The sequence below is a fragment of the Theobroma cacao genome, chromosome 8, assembly GCF_053813885.1.
Source record: "Theobroma cacao isolate CCN51 chromosome 8, ASM5381388v1, whole genome shotgun sequence".
Lineage (NCBI taxonomy): Eukaryota > Viridiplantae > Streptophyta > Magnoliopsida > Malvales > Malvaceae > Theobroma > Theobroma cacao.
In genome coordinates, this window is record NC_142646.1 from 29,368,578 (window position 1) to 29,377,722 (window position 9,145).

Sequence of the window (9,145 nt, forward strand, 5' to 3'; positions counted from 1 at the left end):
AAATTTGGTTCGCATTGATAAGCAACATGTGATGAATTTCTCATCTTGATCCCATTTGAATTGGGTAAAATGGTAAACATAAGAATTGTAGCCCTATTTCTTAGCTTTCTAGTGCCTCTAGAATCACATTGAAAACCTCTAGAGAAAAAGTTATACTCAAATTACCGAAATAGGTTTTTCCTTTGCAAGATTCTTGATTCTTGACTCCAAATGGATTATAGTAAATTCATCACCACACCAAAGATTGATTTCTCAACCAAATAAACTTGCCACTTAATCTTGAAGAATGGCTTTCAACTTGAACCTTGAGTGACTAGGTGTGTGGAATGCAAAATCAAAATAGTATCAATTGAATTTCTTTTTTTTTTTAAATCAATGGTTATTTTTCTTGTGAGAGGCTTTTAGAAAATATACTAAGATTGGAGATCAAGAAAAACCTAAAAGAGGGGGTGGCTATGGAGGATTCCTAGAGGAACTTTTGGACTTACGGTTTCGGCCTAGAAAGATTATGAAAATTTCTTTTTCCCTTTCCTATATTATAAAGTGCGGCCACCCTTTAATATTGTTTCTTAATGGACTCTTTTTTTATTTTTAATTAAAAATAAATTTCTATCAAGAGTCCAAGTTGGTCATCCATAAAGTGTTTCTCCAATAATAATTAAAAAATAAATAATTTATTTATTTAATTATAATTATTTATCCTAGTCAAGATAGGATTCCTTATTGAATAATTATTTTATTTTATTATTATCTATCTTTAATAAAAAAGAATTAATAATAAAATAAAGGAATCTTAATCAAACGTGGAGTCTTTAATTTATCAAGAAATTATAATTAATTATAAATAAAGAATAAACTATTTCATTCTTTAATCATAATAAAAATCCTCCAATATTATTTTATCTCAAGTCAATAATTATCTTAATAAATATTTTTATTTTAAGACAACTCTTGCCTTAAAAAAATATTTATTTACCAAGATAATTTTTGTTTTACCAAAAGTAAAATAATATAGTTAAGACATCTCTCATCTTAAAACATTATATATACTCTTGTTTTAATTAAATCAACTATTGTCTTAATTAAGATAACATATGTACCATGTCTAAATTGAAACAACTCTTGTTTTAATTAAGATAATATGTAAAGTTATCATTTTTGAACATTTATTTGAATAATTAAATAAAATACACGTTGCAACTTAAACAAGTTGAATTGTATAAAACTAAGTGAGGAATCTACTTAGACTTAGATTGCAACGACCCCTCCTCGGTCGCTACCGGCATTCGAGACCTCCGGGAGATCTTGTCAAGTCCTGAACAAGCATGAAAGAAATTTCTCAATAACTCATTGTACACTTTTACTAAACTGTATTAATGTTTGATCCATATATATTTATAACATGAATTCAATAATAAGAATAGCCATTAAATTTTAACTTTAAGTCATGACATCACAATTAAATACATTAAGTTCAAAAATCTCAAATCTTCGTTTATATCAAAACTAATATTTGTTTACATAGTAAAACCAGAGTACTACAACTCAACCTCTAACAGTGGAGCGACTCGGGATAAAATACAATGAGATGCCTTTACCTATCTGCAGTGGATCGTACGCACCGATGATTACGCACTAGGCTTATCACTGTCTGCAAAAAGGAAAATAAAAAGGGGTGTGAGTCTCACAGACTCAGTGATCATCGGCTCCGTGAGTAGGGCGTAGATGGGAAACAAGCAAACAACAGATCAGTTGATATTAAAAATGCAAGATTATAAAAATAATTTATTTCAAACGAACGTTTGTGCCTTATATGAAAAACAAAGAATTTCTTAAGCATTGTAATCATTTCAAGTGGTAAACCAACCAAGTAAATAAAAGTTTCCCCTCATAAACAAATCAATAACCTTTTCCAAGACAATCATTTGAAATATTGTTTTACAACAACCGCACATAAAAGGATTTTCGCCATCGAAATCAATTGACATTTTACTCAAATCAAACCAATAAAGTTGGTCAAGCTCCCGCAAAACCAGATAGTAATCAGGTTTATACACAGTTCGCAAATCGCCTCGCACGTGAAGGTAAAATTCATATAATAATGGTCAAACCCTGTTCTATAAAATGATTTCGACGTCATTTACATGCTCAATAGAATGTTTGCATGTTTAGGAAGTTCAAAGAATCGTTAAAGGATGATATTGTCCCTAATGGTACCATTAAGTCGATTAAGCTTCGAACTAGTTCAAATAGGAATTTTGAGGTGAAATTAAGAGTTTCACAGTTCAGGAATGACTCAAAATGGTAATTCAGAGTTTGAGGATCAATTTGGAGTCAAACCGAAATTTTCACTATCTAAGGGTAAAATGGTCATTTGCCACTTGGGGACAAACTGAGAATTTTTTAAAAGATTTTTTTGGCCCCATTTAACTTATTGGAGTATGATTTGAGTATTGGAGTATAATTTGAGGGTTTGGCAGTGAAAAAGTTTAATTTCGGTGATTTTTGGAGTGTAGGGGCAAAATCGTAATTTTTCCACCTGCGGATAAAATTCGAGATTTTGAGAGAATTTAGATCACATTTGAAAAATTCGAGAATGATATGAGTATAAGGGATAAAAAATATGTCTATGGGTAATTTTTCAGTTTTTGGGGCAAAAATGTAATTTTGCTACCCCGGGGGCAAAACTGTAATTTTGCACCCCCAGAGCATTTTTCCAGCACAAGGTCTTCACCCATCATCATTTTTGACCCTTGAATAATGTGTGGTGGAGAGAGAAAGCTTAATAGTTAATAAATGACACATGGACCAATAATAAGGTGACATGAATCAAGTTTATATTCATTAATTATTTAACTTTAAAATAAACATAAAATCAGCCAATTCTCTTTCATATGGCTGGCCAAACAAAGAAAAAAGAAGAACAAAAGGAGGAAAGGAAAAGAAACAAGAAACCTAGGTGGAAAAATTAAAGGAAAATTGGTGGATTTCAAAGAATCAAGCAATCAAAGGTAAATTTTCTTGATTTTGACTTGTGATCTACCTTTCCCATGCTTTTTTCCTTATTTTCCATGGTTAGATTTCATGTTTTCATGGTGAATTCATGGCTGCCCAAATGGGTATGGAGAGAGAATAAAGTTAGATTAATTTGATTTTAAGTTATGTTAGTGTTTTAAGTTAGTTTAACATATTTAGAAAAAAAAAACAACAAGAAAAAAATTCATTTTCCTTCATTACCATTATTGGCCGAATTTTTTAGGGGAATATTGGCTGCTGATCTTGATGTTTATTTGAGGAATTATGATGAATAATGATAAATTATGAGCCTAGAAAAATAATGGGAATATTCGGAGTAAAAATATGAATTTTTACCCACTAGGGGTATTTTCGTAATTTGCTACCAGGATTGATAATGTGCACCACACTGGGGGACATTAAGTCAATTCAGGTGCAATTGAGGTATAGAAACTGAAAAAAATTAATTTGGAGTTTAAACGGACGCGTATATCGATTTATCGGGTAAAAGATCGAAATAGGCTAACATCGTGTTTAAGCAAAATTTAGACATTTTGCACTTCATATCATGCATTAGTAGTATAAATTAGTTTATTTTGGTTTAGTACCAAAGTAGTAAACCTCTTAATTGTGTAATTTGTCAAGGTGGCGAATCCTCTGGCAAGGGCAAAGAAATCGCACCCGATGAGTAATAGTTGGAGTACCCGAATTTAGTTTTCGAAAACTATGAGTAACCTTATCATTATTTTAATTATCTAGAGTAGTTTTATACAATTGTGTGATTTTATGAAAAATGGGTTTAAATGGTAAATTGTTATGTTTTATGAGAAATTGTGATTTTATAAAATGATTTTATAAATTTTCTGCAAAATCGAATATTGGTTTTGAAAATAGAGTAATTGGAGACTGCCTACTTGTGTTGTAAATTTATGGTTTTAAATTGAATGGCTTATAACAATATATGAGCATGAATGGCTAAACTGATTTTTGGTGTTAGAATTATTTGTACTGTGTACTCAGCCTCGATAGGCTAGGTTGCGATAAATTGCCATGTCATGCAGAAAAAGATTTTATAAATCAGGTGGTAGATAAAAGATTAGCTATTGCAGTGGTGGGGGGTTTCGTGGACCAGCCTATTAGAGGGGCACTGTAAACTCCTTTATATTCTCACCTCGATCGTAGAGGCGCGTAGGGTATCTCCTGAGGTGGGCTTTTTGAGTGCACTTCATGTGGACCACCGCGTGAGAGTGAGACTCAGCCAACGCCAAGGAATGGCTATGTTGTCAAAATAAAAACAAGTTTTATGATTATATAAAATTTTTCACAGCCTTGGCGGACTCGGTTGGATACCCTTAGTTCAGGTGTCCCCAAGTACAGGATTTGGCATGAGCCAAGTTTTGAGTAATTCACGAGCCATATTGATTATTTGGTTGAAATGAATATTCGTGATGTGAAAAATTTGCTGAAGTTAATTATTTTTAATTGTCTCAATTTACTCGCCTTTAGATAGTTTAGATGGTGTCTGTTTACTCACTGAGATTTTATAATCTCACCACCCTCATTTCCTCATATTTCAGGCTCGGGGAATTCCATAGTTAGCTGACTTTGACAAGGACCTTCATTTAGACTTGAATAGGTAAAAGCTATAGGTTTTCAGCTTCTGATGCATTTTGGTTAGATGTGGGCCCACGTGTCATTGTAAAAGTAATTTTATGCTTTGGTTATTTGCTTTATAGTATATATGAATATAATTATCTTTTACGCTATAAGAATTATGTACCGATAGCTTTATGAAAATTATTTTACTAGAAAATAGTTTATTTTATTGAATATTTTTATTATATTCAAATGGTCAAATTTTCACTTCAAATGAACGTTTTAGATACTTAATTTGTTTTTAAATCACTAAATATATATTTTCTGCTTACCTACTACGTTTTTAGTAAGTTTTGAGATTTTCGACGAAAAATGACGGAAATGCCCCTGTGAGCCAGAAAACAATATGTTATGTTCTGATTTGAAAATGACTCGTAATCCTTCGAATTATGATATTTGATAACTATTGCTCATCGGGGAAGTGCGAAAGCTAATACGAGAGCCTTGCGGGATTTCGATCGGCATTCGGGGTGAAGAATGTCTGTCGAGGCCTCGCGGCGGTTGTTACGGGCCCGATGGGGAGTTCCGGATCGTGACAACTAAAGTGGTATCAGAGCATGGTTTAAAGATCAGAGATTTTGATTTTAAAGCTTTAGATTTTAAAGTTTTTGGTTTTAAAGTTGTTTTAGAAAATCCACACTGACATTGCGTGGCCCAAGTTAAGTTATGTTAAGTTAGTTAAATTAAGTCAGGTTAGGTAGAATAGAATACGTGCATCTGCATATAGAATTTGGAGTTGTTTAGACTCGTTTTGTTTCTTCTTATAGATCTTATGGGAGCTATAGGAACTCCTGTTTTCAATAATCTACTTCCTTGTTAATGTCATGCAAAGGTCATAAGTAAGGCCGTTGTTTGGGTTTCAGATGCCACTCGTGCCACGAGCTAGTGTTGGAGAGATCTTAAAACAAATGCTCTAATGAAAGATTAATGAAATGATATATCCCTCCGATTATGGATGGAGAAATTTGGAGTTGGACAAATAGGTTGTGATAATTTATTCATTTGGTGGAGTGTATAAATTAAGCATTGAGGTAAGAGTAAATTCATACATATGTGCATGAAGATAAGAATACTATGTTAATTAAGCTTATTATGCCCATCTAAAAGTGGTGTTGATTTCAATTAAGCGATTATGAGATTTCAAAAATTGATTGGATCTATTATAGTTCATGGATATAAGCACGTGAACTAACTCGAGAGTGAGTATTAATGATTACTATAATTGATGTGTGATCATGAAGTAAGAAGTTAGTAAACAAATCTGCTCTAAGGATGAGCTTGAACTTTGTTATGCATAGTAAAGAGGAGCCAAGGGATTAAAGGACTAGATGTGGAATTGGCAGCTTGAGGTTAAATGACTTGGAAATGTCGAACCTAGTCTAAGTGCCATATGACGTTCTATAATTGAGATTGATATACAAATTACTCGAAAGATCAATTTAAAAGTTTATTCGGTTCAAAGTGTGGCCTATAATACGAATGATCAGTCTTAAAGGTGATCTCCCCAGAGTAAGGAATTTAGAAAATGTTGATGTTTGGGTATACTCTAAGAGAGAGAACTTCTGTATCCTAAGTTTAAGACAACTTTGATCTTAAAATTGCAAAGGCAAGGTGTAATAACTAAGTAAATTATTCACTTAATAAATGTGATTGGTTATTGATGAATAAAGTCAAGATCTTGATGTTTAGTGGTATACAATTTGATAATTATGTATTTAAGGGTTATTTGGAGACAATTTCTTCATCAAATTTGCACTAAATGCTATGGTAAAGGCATATCAATGTTAATATGAAAATGTATCCAGGAATGATCTTAACATATCACCAAAGGAGAATTAAACATGTTAAAGTTAATGTTCTAATAGTGTGCATATGATAGAAAGCTAGTTTGTAAGTTGTAGTTTTCATAAAATATATAAGGATTATCAATATATGGACATACACTTGGAGTTGTAATTTACAAGTTTGGAGTATTTAAGATATGATTAAATGGAATTAGCATTAGTTAAGGTACGTAAATCTTCTAATTAAATTTTATGGAGTATGCATGATAGTAGAATGGAGGAACAGAGTGCCGTGATACTATATGGTGAAGTTACTATACAATATGGAAAGAGTATTCTAAAGTGGGATTTATTGACTGATGATAAGTGATGTGCAATCTAAGATACATGTAGCTATGAATAAATTTGGAGATCTTTGCTTAAGCAAACTCGTACTAAATGTTAGTGGCAAAATAAAGACATTAAATCAATGTTTTGATCGCGTACTTGTGATAGAAAGTTAGTATTGCTAATTGTGGTATAGACTCAGAGAGAAGCCACACGATTGTGAATAATTGAGGTAGTAGCTTTAAAGGTAGAATAGTTGCTGGGATAAAGTGAAATCAAACAGTTGCAACGCCATAGTACTGACTCTCAAACGCTGTAGCGTTAAGAACCCCTAATGGCTAGCAAGCATGAGCAAATTGAGAGTGGCATGAAGATGAAACTTACGAGTTGAGGAATGGTCATTAGTTTTCATGCTAAGCTTTGTTGTTTGGAATCTTAAGTGCATTGAGGAGGTATTAAGATAAAGATGATGAGTGAAATTGTAAAGTTTCTTTATTGCCTTATATATTGGCATGTAAGAGAAAGAAAAGTTAGAGAGTTTTTGAGATGGTTACATAAAAATAAATTAACATGGGGAGTGTTAAGATGAATAATATGATGACTGAAGTCAAATCTTAAGAAATAAGGAAGATAAGAGATTAAGTCTTGCTAAAGACTAATGAGGAAGCGAGCAAAAGGTTAGATGAATGTATGAGATACTGATAAGAGATGTCAATACCAAGTGAAGAAAATGTAAATAAAGATTTCAATAATGATATAGCAAATGAATTGATATAGAATATTGCTATGAGAATATACTGATCTTGTCTTGACTTTGTTGAAAGGAAAAGATTAGTAACAACACAAGTAAACTAGGTGACATGCTAGAAACTCTTGGAGATAAATTGAAATATGAGTAGTTGGGTATACCTTTATGGAAATGATATACTTGGAGTATGAAAGAGCAAATAAGTGATTAGGTGTTTCAAGAATGTTTAAACATCTTTGAGGAAGAATTATAAAATTATACGAGATTAGTATGAGATGTGTGATTTTAAAACTTGTTGAGGAGCCTAACGGCTAAGTCACAAGTTAAGTGATCGTATGCTGTGAGACATAAGTTTAAGATAGATATTCCCAATGAAATACTCAAGAAGAGTTTTGCTACGGATTTCGTGAAACCAAGCACTAAGTTATGTAGTTATAAAAAGGAAGCTGTAAGTTGAAAGTGATATTCATATTAATATTGAAAAATACTTGACGAGAATCTAGTTTCAAGTTTCATAATTTCAGGTACAATTTGTAAATTGGTTAAGGAAGAATGATGTTATATTTATTTGAAAGAGTAGAACAAAGGATGATAGAAGTTAACCTTGAAAATGAAATTAGACAATGAAATTTTCCTAATACATTATGGAAATTGGAATTCGAAAATACTTGAGGTATACATGATTCAAATGAGTTTGAGTCTTAAGTGACAAATCAATATCGTAATGCAAGAAAGATACAACATAATATAGAGGCATGAAAGATGATTAAAGACGAAAGGATGACTCTGAGAAATTGTGATGTTGCATCGTATTCAATGATCAAATCAAGGTAGATCTTGGAAGCATAAATGGGATTATAAGGCATATACACATATGTGGGGTTGATATTGTGATCAACTAAAATGAAGAATGATTTTTAGTGAATTAAGATTCAACTTAATATATGATGAGTGATGTAGGTAGTACCATGATAAGAAATTTTATCAGAAATTGAACTATGTGAACATAAAAGACTCTGGGAAATAGTCAAGGAGATAATATCAAGGAAATGTGATCTATAGCATAGTTAAGCCGTACGAGATGGATTAATATGATTAAGAAGATTGATATTTCATACCTGTGAGATAAACAGGAAGTATATGGAAATAATGGAAGAAAATACCCCACCTTTTCTTTGAGCTTGATAAGTGAAATTTTGAGGACAAAATTTTATTTTAAGGGGGGTAGTGTCACGACCCGGAACTCCCCATTGAGCCCGTGACAATCGCCGCGAAGCCTCGACAAACATTCTTCACCCCGAATGTCGATCGAAACCTCGCAAGGCTCTCGTATCAGCTTTCGCACTTCCCCGGTGAGCAATAGTTATCAAATAATCAAAATACGAAGGATTACAAATCATTTTCAAATCATAACATAACATTTTTTTGTCACAGGGGCATTTTTGTCATTTTTGTCGAAAACCTCGAAACTTACTAAAAATGTAGTAGGTAAGCCGAAAATATATATTTAATGATTTAAAAAAAATTAAGTATCTAAAACGTTCATTTGAAGTGAAAATTTGACCATTTGAATATAATAAAAATATTCAATAAAATAAACTATTTTCTTGTAAAA